We start from the raw sequence: 13,624 nt of genomic DNA, 5'->3' as shown, positions 1-13,624 counted from the left end.
ACTAGTATTGTAACTATGAGAGGTGTATTTGTCTAATAATCTACTTACTTATTTACAGTTTTATAGGTGTTCATATTTTAACAGTTTCGTGTTATAAAAATGATTATAAAAACTAGTGATACAAAACCTAGAGGCACTTATCATACTTTATTGCTAGTTTTCTAAGACTTAAATTAAAACTTTATTTATTCATTTACAATTAGATCTTTGAAAAAAAGTTGAAATATTTAGAAATTAAAAGATTTACTAACAACTCTCACCTTGTAGAACTTGAAAATATTTGATATAATTATATTTAGATTAAATTATAAAACAACACAAAACACTAGTATTAGCGTTATCAAGTTTTGATAAAAGTAAAAATACAATTATAATCGTATTTTTTTGTTTATTGACTAACTTGTAATAAAAGTTAAGATCTAAAAGATAGAATTTTCAATCATTTCATAAAGTAAAAACCATTAATCTCTAAACTGTTTAAAGCAAGGTTGAAAAAAAAATGATACAAAATAAAAGTAGAAAATCGTCAGAGATAAAATTGCATTTTTTTTACAGTTGTTTAAAAAATACTTGTAGTTTACATAGTTGCTTACTTAAATATTTTTGGTAGTACAACTTAAAACTATATAAAACAAAATAATTTAAACATTAAAAGATAAAAAAATTAATCAAAAACTTTGTGAAAACCTGAAAGATTTACGTTTGTAGGCTTTTCAAGTATAATTTAACTATATTAAAAATTATATAATTACTATTAAAAGATAATTTTTTGTTATTAATGTTAAACGAAGGTCTAGTATAAGTTTAGAAAAATTAACTTTTGCAGTTTTTTGTTGTATTGTTGACAAAATCTTTTGCTATATTACAAATTAAAGTTTCTGGTTTGTAGGCTTAATAAATTAGTAACTATTTTAAAATAATTTAATATTTAGATATCTGCTAAAAAAGTTTTAACCCTAACTCTTTAATTACAAAGAATTAATTTATATATCTCTTACTGGTATTATAACTACTTTAAGTTAAAAGATGGATATTCTTTATACATCAAATATAAATATCGCTTAAAATATTGGTCTTATGATCTCGTTCAAAAAGAATTTTTTGGTTATCAAGTCGTAAACCTTTTAAAGTCTTGTCCAGGACAAAAAAAGTATTTTCAACTGATAGTAACTTAAAAAAACATAAACTTTTAAAAACATATGTATAAAAGGGGTACTTGTTTTATGAAAAACAACAAAATTTTTATATTTGGTGTTTTAACTTTACTTTGAATTAATACAATGCTCTTAATGAATAAATAATTAAAACCTTATTTCTTGTAGGTCAAACGTAAAAAAAAAATCGAACCAACTACAAATCTAATGGCTTTGTAGTATTCTTAAACATAAGTATAAAACATAAATAAAAACATAAACATAAAACTATTACCGTTTATTACAAATTCATTTGTTGTAGTACTGTACGAGTTGATATACTTTAGTTGTTCGTAACAGTTTTTTACTAGCTAGTTAAGTTTTTTAAATGTAATGTTTAACCGAAAAAAAAATACTGTACTGTTTTTGAATATATGTAGAAAAAAATGTTATATTTATAGTTTACTACTAAAATAAATATTTCTTTTTTGTGCTTTCATACATATATCTAATATACTAAACGAAAAATAAGTATTATGTACTAAACAACATAATTAAATTGTAATTTACATAAGTTGGTAACTTGTACGAAAAAAATCAGAACCGAATGCTTTTAAAAAGCGGCAAGAAACTTTTGTTTCTTCATCACAACTTGGAAAAACAAGAACAGGTTTTTTAGAAACTTTATGGCGTCGATAAAAGTAACTAAATGTAAACAATTTATAAAGAAAAAAAAAGTTCGTTATATTTAAAGAATTTAGTTTCTTTTTCTTTTACTTATAAACGTATTAAACTTGAAAAGCATTGAATAAAAGTTGTTTTTAAAGAATATTGGATGTATAAAACATATGACAGTATAATAATTATTAAATTTTTGATTATTTTAATGTAATATTATTTATTGATATTTAATTAAGTTCAATAAATTCTTCCAAAATACGTATTTTAAGTATTGCGAGTTAAATTACGAGAAAAACGTTTAGTTCTCTTGATAATGAAGCAAAGTTAAAACCAATGCATCTACTATAAATATGGCTAAAAAGTAGAAATGTGCCACATAAAGTTTCCAGCAGTATTAATTAGGTTATAAACTATCCACAAGTTTAATAGTTTGTGAGCATTAAAAACAGCATATAAGTATTATAACTATCAAACTATTTGAAAATATATATTTTTATGTATTGTTTAGAAAAATGCATTTAATCTAAAATCAAATAACTTCGAATTATGAGTTGAAACATTTTTAATTTTTAATTGACCAAAGTATTTAAACTTTTTTTTTTAATTATAGTGGCAGTCTTTAAATAATTTAATAAATACAGTTCCAGTATTGAGCAGCTTTAATTTTTCAATAAGTCATTCAAAACGTTAACGTAACAAAGCAAGATTAATAAACATCAAAAACAAAATAAATGCCCTTATCATACTTTGACAACATTTTTACATTAGTGAAATTTTAAAGTATTCTTTTATCTGATAAATCTTTAAAAAATGTCGAATGCTTAGAAGTCAAAAGTATTACTTGGTGCACATAAAATATTAACCATATAAATTCTTACTTATTAACTATCTTTTATAAAAAAATAATTTTCTTTGAAAATAACTTTCAAGTTATAACAAAGGTATGTACCAATCTTTATAATATAAATTCGTAAAAAATCAAAAATGTGTAACGACTTTCCAGAAGCTGTTTTGTTCAAAAAAAAAATTTTAAACCTAACACAGTATAAATGTACAAAATCGTTTTAAGGAAACATACTTGTTTGTTTTACCTAAAAAGTAACCTAATAATCAATTTGACTGAGTTTATACATTTCTTGAATATGTGTTTATCACGCTTAAATGACTACAACAATCAAATTGTATATATTAATAGTTTTAAGTTTTACTTGGATTATGTATTTAGATATCTATTAACATATTAAACGAAATAATGTTTTTTTTGTTACAAAATTTGTCAAAAAATTGATTAAGTGGGTATCTCGTTGTAACTTACAAACGAATTTTTAAATCTGCTAACCGATTTTAGAAGCATTTTGTTGTAAGTTTGTTTGAAAATGTTTTATTACTGTTATGGTATAAAAAATAAACTTTATCAACAAATTAATATACTGATAACTGTTATTTTAGGGTAATTGAATTTTGAAAATATCAATAGTGGTATTAAGTTAATAGAGATAATTTTAAACTAATAAGTCAACTAGTAGACTTGAAAAGCAAGGCTACTTTTACAAACTAAATTATTTTTCTGTTCATAATTTTAATTTTTGATAGTATTTTATTAAAAATTGAAATGACGTCTTATAGAATATTTAATTTTATGTATAACCTTATCGTATAAAATATTTCACATGTCTAAAATTGCCAATTCCTGTGCTAAACGGTTGTCAGATTGTTAATAAAACTACAAAAACTATTAAGATAATTATGACAACAATACAGCTTCTAAAAGCCTTTACAAACTTTTATAGAAAAATGTGGCTTAAATCCTTGTAAATTTATCTAAATATATTTGTTTTGTTGAGCTAATTGTTTGCAGTGCTTATTAAGCACTACGTAAACAGTCGACTTGCTTTTTTAACACTTAAATTAATATTATTTATTATGTAAACGAATCGTTTTAAACGATAACAGTTCATTTTATGTCTTTGAAAAAAGAATGTTAACATACTTGAACAAAAGCTTTAAATAGAACTAAAAATATTAAAATATTTTCGAAAATTAAACAACATTCAAGTGATTCAGTAAAGTTTTTTTTTACACTACCAGTGTGAAATGTTTTTTTAGTAATTTTAGTTTATTATTAGAGCAAAGTTTTATGGTTATATTAATAATTTTTATTTGATTTAATAAACATGCAAGTCTATAACAAAATTATACAAAATCAATATAGTATAATTTAATATAGTAAAACTTAAAAAATTGGCAGACAATATTTATGATCTTTGAACTGACAACAGTACAATTTTTTGTAATACATAATAATCAAAACTGTAAGAAAAATCTTAAAAATTCATTTCTAACTTTAAGATAAGACTTACATAAGACGTTATGTTAATATATATTAGTGTATTAATTGGCAGTACATAAAACTAACAGTTATTGAATATATAAAGTCTTCGTCAAGTATTAATTTGTAACAATGTTTTCATTAGCTACGTTTATACTTGCTTATAATAAACTAAAAGGCTCGATTTCAGCGAAATTGGCTTTGCAAAATTGTGAATAGACAGTAAAAATGAACAATAATAATAAATTCAAAACACAGTGACGCAATAAATAAGAATAAATCTAAAAATAAATAGAAATAATAAACTTTTTTTCTGTTTCTCATTTTTTTATCTTCTTTGGTTTATTTAGATATCGTTTTTACCTTTCTGTCAATATTCATCTGTGCATTAATTTTTAACTTGGCTCGGTCATTTGCAAACAACTCTAACTAATCAGATCTTACAAATCAAGTTTTTTAGGTCGCGCTCACATACGTCCTTGAAACTTAATTATGTACGACCTTGGTTGCGTTTACAAGCAACCAACTCGCCAACAACAGAGACTTTGAGATTCGCTCAGCACCAATTCTCAGAAAATGACCGAGCCAGCGAAACCTGCGCTGACTGAAGTTAAATTACATAAAAATACATTTTCTAATAAAAAATAATAAATCAATATGGTGAGTAAATGATATTTTATTTCTTATTGTAAACTTACAACTGCATTGTTAGTAAATTACAAAAATAACAGCACATTAAACAATATTAATAATTAGATTGGATTTAAATTAAAATCTAGCAGCAAGAAATTTAAATGTTTGTAAACCAAAAACTTAATAAAGTTGTTCACTGTACTTCAAACTAACAAAATATTCTCGATAATAAACTAAATTAGCTTAGTTTACTTTTTCAGTTAGAAGTTTATTTTTAAATTATTTGTACAGCAGCCAGAAAGCTAAAAATACGTTAAAAATATATTAGTTTGCAATATAAAAATTTAGTAGTAGCTAATAGATGTTGTGTTTAAAAGTATTAAGTGAGATCAATATTTTATTTTAAAATCGTTGTTACGTTGATATAATAAGAAACGTATAGTATTTTTTTACATTTTTTTTACTAAAGTTAAGATAAAAATTTTTATAAATTCAAGTTTTCAAAAGTTATGTTTTAATACACTTTAAAAAAAAAAATATTTTTTGTTAATCATTCTTCCCTTAAGATGTTGATTATAATTTTTGAAGTTATGTTCTAGTTTCTACTACTTTATCTTAATGAGTAAATTTATATTGTTAATTAAAGTTAATTATAAAACTTTAAAGTAATTAATTAAAACACTGTTTTCAAACATTAGAATAACATACAATGTATCAATTTAGAAGCTTTAAGAAATTTTAGCCAAATAGTTTTATCAATTACTTATTTAAGACTAAATTACTGTTTCAAACTACTAAAAACTATAGGAATTAAACTATTTATGTTTGTGTTTAAGATAGACGGTTTTGTAAAAACAATTATTACTTGCTAAGTTTTTTTTGTTTTGAAATTGTTTTTAAATTTTTATTAATTGTAAATTAAAAAAAAAACAAGCCATCATTCAATTTACCATCGATTTTATAAGCTAAAATACTGAGAAAATTTTTGTCAATTTATTATTAGTTTGATATATGTTTGAAACTCATCATATGAATTGTTATGTTTTACAAAATCTATCATATCAACAGTCTAAAATAATTTTTCAACGAAAATAATTATCCGTGCATAATAATTCTTAAAAATCTAATACCAGATATAAATATTAACTTTATTAAAAAATAAAATACAACACACTATGTTTAGATAAAAAATTAATGCTAAACATTTCAAAAGACTAAAGAGTTGATAAAAACATTCTTTTTTTTACCAGAATTGCTTTAAATTTCAAATCAGTATTTTTTTTATTTACTGTAAATATAAAATTGTATGTTGTAGTTTGACATGGAACAGCAAACATTATAATTTTTTTTTAATCATAAGCTTATCTTATTTTTATTTTAATTAGGTATACGTTTTAATTTAACTCAGAAAACCTTATCGAAAACTTTTTTCGTCAAAACTACGACTATTTTGTTTTACTTAAAAAGTGCATTCCATAAAACGAAGTTTGTTCATAGCTATAAAGCTTCATTTTTCCAGTACATTGAATGATAAAAGTCTATTTGTGTTATTAAAACAAGTATTTATTTTAAATTTTTCTTATTTATTTAGGTCTTTTAGCGAGTAACACTTAAAAAAAGACTAAAGTAACGATGAAATAAAGAAAGCCATCAAAGAAATCATCACTACAAAAATAATAAATGTGAAAGTAAACTAAATTTAAGACTAAACTTTCTTATATAAGAACTTTACAAAAATATTATAACTTCAGACATTAGCTTAAAAAAATACACAACAAAAAGAATAAGAAACAAATGTGCTGTAAGAAAAATATTCAATCTTTAAAAAGAGTTTTTTAATAAAAACTAAAAGGTGTCACTAAACTGTTAACTGAACCATCATTACCAGTCACCCTCTTCGAAATCGGAAAGACCATCATTTCTAACTTTGTTCTGCGGGTGAACGAAGCTTTGCGGTCGATTTTTAATTTTAGGTATCGGGCGAATTGAAAAGAACTTCTGGTTTTTGAAATGGACCATCATGATGCTGCTGATTGCTTTCTCTAAAAGCTTTAACGGATCCATAGGAATCTGGTAATCTTTGATGATTTTCATGACATTTGCTGTTTGGTATACTGCGCTGCTGTCAACTATATTTGAAAATTGTTGCAAGTAACTTTTTTGTCCATTTCTACTCATTTTAATATAATTTGGCTGAGCCCTGAGAAAAGTAGCAGCTTCTCTTAAAACATATGACCTGAGTTTACTTCCCAGATCATCTGCTGAAACTGTCTGAAAAATGGGATTTGCAAAATACTTGTTGTAGGCTCCCAATATCGTCTCAACAATTTTATCAAATATCTTGTACTTTCGGGCTATCAATTTTTTCTGAGTGAGTTCCGGTTCATGTGTCTTTATATTTTCCAAGAGCGGCTGTAACAAGAGTATAATTAATAGTATAGCCAATTGTATTTAAAAAAATTAATCAAAAATTTTCAAAAGTTTTCTACTAACCTCAAACACTGATTTAAAAGCGTTCTGGTAATAATTTTGTGTAAGGATCATATACACTCGATCAAGAATTTCGTGACATTGTCCATCCAAGTAATTATTGTAGTGATCACGGTTATAACCATTGTGAAAAACTTTCTTCCAGAATTTAGTTTTTCTTATTAGATCAGGATGTTGTCTTTTATATTTCTTCTCTTTACTAAAATATTGATTGAGAGGTAAATATTAGCAGGGACAAAGCCCCTCTATAATCATTTGTTTTTCAAAAAATGAATATTCATAACAAAAACAAAAATGTGTTGAGTATGATTATTAGGTCTGTTAAATATACCTAAAAAAATAAGTGTTTTTAATTTTAAAAGCTTATTAAATTTATGTGCAGCTAATATTCCTAAGAAAAACTACAAAACAAAGACTTTAATGTTTAAAATTTTAAAACTTATCTTTAAACAGAAACATCGAATTCATAAAGTATATATGTAACACTAATAATCTTAACTATACTAAATACTTAACTAAGTATATTTCAAATAAATGATAAATAAACAACTCACTGGTCTACAGGAGTTTCAATTTGCTTCGATTCTTCTTGTAAATCAGAAACTGTACCTTTATTTCTTTGTTGCCTTATTACTTTTGATCTCGGTTCAGACTTCTTCATCATATTCTTTTCTTTTTTAACTTTCGTTTCATGTTTGCCACCTGTACTTCCTCTGCTCCCTGAAAATGCGTGAGCACATTGTGTTGAGCAAAACCTCTTTTTTCCAATAAAATCTATCTTAAGTTTTTTAACTCCACATTTATACCATTCACATGTCGCATAGACGTCTTCTTGCTGTGGTTTTTATTATATTTGTGTTTCAGCAATTTAAAATAATTTCGTGTAAAATGAAAAAACTTTTTGTATTTACAACTCTTTTTATCGTTTAATTATGAAAAATTAACAGTTACATTTTTTTTCAATTCATAGTAGTCAGACAAGTAGTTGTTTCTCAGAGAAAAATTATAAAAAATAAACTGTAAAATATTTCAACACTTGATCATTTTAATATTATTTATTTTGTATTATACATTTGTGTTTAAATTTATACTTGTTATCTTTTCGGATTTTTCACTATTGTATAGTATTTAAACCTAAGAGTTTTTCTTCCTGAAAAATCATTTAAAGTAGAAATAGTTGTAATAAAGTGTTAAATAAATGGATGCAACTACGAAACGCTACTTAAAATTTGTGATATAGCTTGCAGACTTGGTCACCTGCACAAGGTGAAAGAATAGAAAAAGTTTTGGTCATCAAATGATGTTATAATACCATTTACATATCAACTGGTTCAGCTAAAATCCTTTAATCGCGGGTGGGAGCAAATCAAAGCTAGGTCAAATAAAAGCAATCAAAATACAAGCCTACAGCTTTTACAATGCGCGCTTAAAAAAACTTGGCAACCTTTTATTACCAAGTAATCCTTGATTAACGGCAAGCCAGAATAGTATTTAGTTAAACTGATCTCAACAGAACTCGAAGTTTGTTGCGAATTTGAATTAAAAGTATAAAGTTAAGCTAAAATCACATGATGTAACCTGCAACTACCCATCAAGGAGCGAATTTCCAGATAATCAAGTAAGCTTTTTTTCAAGCTACAAGTACAAATGTTAAATAATCCGTGAATAGATTCTAAAACGAGACGAAGCTTCTACAATTAATGTAGAATTTAAATTAAGATCTTATGCAAAAACCACTTAATCAAACGAATAAGCCTTTACTGGAAATCAATTTGGAAGATTATCTAAAACCTTGCCCTTTCCATACTCAAGAACACTAACCAATTCATCGACAAAAGCAAGTTAAAGGAGATATCGTCAAATTGAAAAGTTTGGTAATGTCTTACGTGTCACTATTAAGTGAACGTGTAGTCTTATTATCTAAAACGGAAAGGTGGATGTCGCTGTAAAGCGGTTAAAAATACTTCTTAAGTATAAAGTTGAATAGTTAGGTAGCCTAGATAGCCATAAACTTACGGATGAAGTAAGTTTTAAAATTTTTATGGGTAGTTTATCCATTCAAAAGTTCTTCAAAGTAACTTATTTTTGTAATCTATGTTAAATTAGTTTTTGAATAATATTTTTTTAACGAAAATATAAGTTTAAAATAACAGAAGTCTAAATTAAAGGTACCTGTTTTTATTTTTTATTACTTAAATAAAACTAAATATTTTTTATTCAATTTTTCTTCTTTCTAGAATCATAAATGTTCAATACATAAATATAAAAAACATACAAATATAATACTAAAACAAAAGTGTAAATAAAAAAAAACATACTTTTATTTTTCAGTATTTAATAAATCAAAACTAACATAAAATTAATAGTTTAAATAACCTGTGTTTCATTCGAAGTTCTAGCCTTTTTCGATTTGATAATTGGTCTATCTGATTTTGCCTTAACTATTGTTGATATTACTTTCCAATTTCCATGTTTAGTCTGAAAGTTGTCACGAAATTAATACCAGCAAAAATTATCTACATATTTTTAGTCACTGAATAATGAAAAATTAAAAAAAAAACTGTATAAACACTGTCTCTAGATATATTTAAACTTTACCAAAATCTTAAAACTGAAGGTAACCTGCTTAGTAGTTCGTAGTTTACACAATTTCAAGATAAAATGTGGTGCATTTGAGTTACTGCTACTATTTTCTGACGTTTTACTTTTCCTATCAGCATTCTAAATGTTTTAATGATTGCTCATTTAGTAAAATCGTAAAAGTATGAAAGTTTAATAAAAGTAAATACTGGAATAAAAACTGTTTATAAACAGAACTTTGTTTACGTGGTGCTAATAATTTTAGTAATTAGTCTTTTCGTGTCTTTTTGCCAAGTCATTTTTTTTATTACACCTTTATTAACGAATAAAACTTTTTTGTTAAATATTAAATTCATTAATTACTTTAAAGACTTTTAAAAATATGTTCGCAAATTTAGAACCACAAAATGGTCTATAAATGTTTTTTATTTTGCCAAGTATTAAAAATGTATTTATCTTTTTTTGTATACTTAACAAAGTAATCTTTATTTGTCAATTAATTTATATATTCTTTAAAAGAATTAACTGAGTAAGAAGTCCCTAGTTAAAGAAAAAAAAAACAGAAAATCAACAATGTTCAATACTTGACAGTTAATAAGTATATGTTCAAACAAAAAAAAACACTAAAGTTAACTTACTAAATAGTGTTGAAAAAATAGATATGTTGTAATAGGTGTTTTTTGAAAATTGCTACACAGAACAAAAAAATGATCAGCCTTTTGATATGGGCTCTTGTACCGACTAAATAAACCCGAACTCAAACAAAAACTAATCAATTTATCTGTATCATTCAGCTATTAAATTCTATAAAAATTTTGTGAAGAATCAAATACAAGTAGTGTTTTAAAACTTTTTATTATCAAAAATGTCTTAAGTTTCCCTTTTTTGAATGGTTTTCGTGTTCACAAAACTGTTTTACAACTTTTTAAATATCAATTTTGTAGGATTCCTAATATAAGTGGTTGTACTTAGATTATATTTTCTCGTCAGTTATATTAGTAAAATATTTTTAACATTAAATGTAAAATGTAAATCAGTTAAATCTTTACAAATGCATTATTCAGATACAAAGATCTTTATCAATATGCTATGCTTTAAGTTTAGTACCAACGTTGTATAGTTCTTGACGAGTCTATTACTACTTTATAGTTAATTTGTTGTATAAGTATAACAACTTGCCGAACTGTTTTACAAATTACATAGACTTTTTTACAAAGTGAAATTAAAACAAAAATTTAGAGAAGTTAGTTATTTATTTTTATTTATTGAAATCCTTAATAAATAAAATATTACAGTTATTTCATTTAAGAATCCGCAAAAAATATCTTAAATATATAAAGACTGTCGACTGACCGTCTATCTTTAAATTCATTAATAGGTTTTTACTTAGAACTTAAATGAAATCACATTTAAATAGATTTATACTTAAACCAATCACCGTAAAATGTACATAAGTGAGGCAACATTGATGATATATTGAGATTATAGATAAAAATGATTGGTAACAGAGACTGGCGCGGTGAAACAGAATGTTTCTGAAGATGTACAACTCAGTCTCTACAAGTACTGAAACGAAAGCGGTTGGCACAAAAATCTACCCAGCTAACAGAAGGGCAATGTATAATGTACATCAGCGTTTTTTTTTACCCACATAAAAAACAAAAAATACAACTGCAACTTTAATTAAAAATTATCTTAGTTGTTTAAAATATTTTGATAAGCTTAAAAAACAGTATCAAGCTACTTGAAAGAACATATTTTTCAAAATTACCTCTTCGGGAATTGAAGCTTTAAATTTTTTCTGTTTAATAGTCGACTGTGCTGAGCTACTGATATCATTTCCTGTTACTTTTCTTTTATTTCTACCAGTCTAAAATTTGAAAAAGTATAATATTTTTATAATTGTACAATAAATATATCAAAATCAATATAAAAAACTCTAACTTTTCTTGGAACTACAGTTTCGAGCACCTCTTGTTTTACGGATTTTAATAGTAGTTTGCTGTTATCATTTGCTTTTCTAGTTGACGCCTTGAAAGAAAATTTGTTTAAGTAACCTACAACTATTGCAGTATCATACTTCTATTGTACTAGAAAAATTATCAACTTAAATATTGTACTTTTATTTAAATTTATTTAAAAAACTACATTATTTAGCTAAAATTAGTTGAATTTATATTATTAATTATTTCTGCATTATAATGTATATCTATTTAACAGAGGCAGTTTTAAGCATAAAAATCAAAACAGTTAAAAAAACCTTCTGTGTTCCAACTTCTTTCTTTCCTCCTTTTTTCTTGCGACAGCTAGCAGAATAAGCATGAGCGCAACTTTTTGAACAAAATCTTTTCGTTCCATAAAAATTTGATTTAAGATCTCTTTTGCCGCATCTTTCAAGCTCACATACAGCGAAATACTCTTCAAGGGTAGTTTTATTCTGTTGGTGTAAAAGTTATAGATTTTAAAAAGTTATAATTTTTTCTTCAAGTAAAACTTAAAAAATTGTATTTTAGGATTGCTTCCTGGAAAATAAATATACATACAGTAAAATTTTACAATTAAAGTGATAATAAACTCGTGATCGATAGTGTGTTTTCTAAAAAACGTTTGTTAAATATTTTTAACTGTGATAAACATTTAAGATGAAAAAAAATGTTTAAAAAAATCATCTTGAAATTCATAACAGTCTAAAGTAAGTTTGTTTTTTATTTTCTATGGTGTCGAAATTACAGTTTAGAAAAAAGTTTAATATTTTGCTCAAAACCTATAAACTTAAGTTAACATCATAAAAAAGTCACTTAGATGAGTAATAAACTTTTATTTATATATATTTATGCCTTAAAATACTTTATTACCTCTGTTTTTCAGTATTACTTTGAAAACATTTGCAATATACTTAGTTTAATTTTAAACTAAATTGCAAGTACTTTTCATTTTTAATTAATTAACTTTAGTTTTTGACTAATTAATTTTTAATATGAATTGTAAGGAAAGTAAATCGTGGTTAATTAAACATTACAATATGAAACATTAAATGTTAACGAATTTTAACTATATTAAAAAGAATAAATGTTTTGATATTTTATTCAAATGCAAAACTAAGCATGAAAAATATTTTAGATAACTTAATCTATTTTCTTTAATACTAGTTGAAGAAACAAGTTTAACTTGTATAAAATAAAACACGTATTACGACTTTTATAAAATACGAATATTTATTGATTTCAAATGAATAGACTGCAAATAGTACACCTTAACAAAAATTATGAAATTACAGTACTAAATTATATTCATTAAAAATTAATAAAATTCTATTAAAATACATTTTTTTGAATTCTTTATATTTCAGTATTTAGGTTATTATAAGCTACACAATGTTATGAAAGAAACTTACTTTGGAACCCTTAGCGTTAAGAACATCATCGTTGTCCATTTTAAAGCTATTACTCATAATTATAAATCTTCTGTGTAAAAAGAATATGTATAAAAAAAGTCTAAAATAAATAATAACTTGTATAAAACATTTCTTTATCAACATAATTACTTTTTTTTGTGTTTTGTTTTTAGTTATTACAAAACATTTTATAAAAAAACTGTAAGAATGTTATTATACCTAACTAAAAATTTTTTCAAATAACTTTTTTTAAAAAACTAACGAAAATTTAGCGCCTATAATTTAATCTTATACAAGTATGCTTGTAAAACAAAAAACGTAAACTAGTTTAAAAGAGAAGACAATACATTGAAAATATAGTAATTTCAAAATTAATAAAAAATA

Source organism: Thalia democratica, chromosome 5 (assembly GCF_965202585.1).
Source record: "Thalia democratica chromosome 5, ktThaDemo2.hap1.1, whole genome shotgun sequence".
NCBI lineage: Eukaryota > Metazoa > Chordata > Thaliacea > Salpida > Salpidae > Thalia > Thalia democratica.
Note: the sequence above shows the minus strand (reverse complement) of the source record.